Source organism: Sinocyclocheilus rhinocerous, unplaced genomic scaffold (genome assembly GCF_001515625.1).
Source record: "Sinocyclocheilus rhinocerous isolate Xijiao unplaced genomic scaffold, SAMN03320098_v1.1 scaffold7444, whole genome shotgun sequence".
NCBI classification, from domain to species: Eukaryota; Metazoa; Chordata; class Actinopteri; order Cypriniformes; family Cyprinidae; genus Sinocyclocheilus; species Sinocyclocheilus rhinocerous.
Window position 1 is genome coordinate 1 of NW_015655449.1, and position 809 is coordinate 809.

The window sequence follows — 809 nt, forward strand, 5'->3', positions numbered from 1 at the left end:
ACGATGTCCCCATTGAGAAGAGCGAGATTGTGAAGCACAGCGCAGTAGCAGAACTGGCTCAGCTGTGTTGAGATGGCAGTAGGATGTGGGATTCACCATCTGTAAATACATGATTGTTAGAACAATAAGTTTGAATGAAGCTTTGTTTCATCTGTTGTTGACTTGTATATGTATTTATTGTGATGCTTACTTTTATTCATTCCTTTACTCATTTATTCATGTTTATTGTTGTCAGTAAATAAAATATATATTTTATTAATTCATGTATTAATTGCTTGACTGAAAATTGATGTATTCACATCGACTGCATTTGTTCAACTAGTGTATATTTATGTATAGCTATGTCACGACCAAAATTTTTTTTTTTTTTTCATTTTAAGTAAAAAAAAAGAAAAGGTAATAATTATTGGTTAGCATTTATCATTATTATTGCATGTAAGTGTTGGGGTGGTCAAACGATGCAATTCATTCTGGGGTAATCTTAATGTTTAAGTAGTAATACTTACATTTTTAGAGTATAAAATCAACAGTTTTCTCCAAAGGCGAGATCTTCGAGCAGCTGCCCGACATATCCTTTGTGCAGATATTGCAAACGCTGAGGAAAACCATACTAGATTGTTGAGTTAGTGATGCTATGAGGTGTTAGTGCACCTGGCCCTCTTTTTTATTATTATTTTGAGTTAGTGAGTGATGCTATTGTTAGTGCACCTGTCCCTCTTTTTTATTATTATTACTGCCGAACTTATAATTACATAAAAGATCATGGAAAGATGGTTGTATCTAACAATGAACAATCATAATGGCATATA

At 32.6% G+C, this 809-nt stretch overlaps 1 long non-coding RNA gene across 1 annotated transcript; it reads right to left on the reverse strand.

Moving 5' to 3' along the window:
- Positions 1–27: 27 nt before the first annotated feature.
- On the reverse strand, positions 28–760 carry LOC107718320 (uncharacterized). The gene is made up of 3 exons (XR_001637398.1): positions 709–760; positions 507–651; positions 28–99 (listed from the first exon to the last, which is right to left on the reverse strand). It is a non-coding gene; the product is annotated as an uncharacterized LOC107718320 (long non-coding RNA).
- Between the last annotated feature and the right edge of the window lie 49 nt (positions 761–809).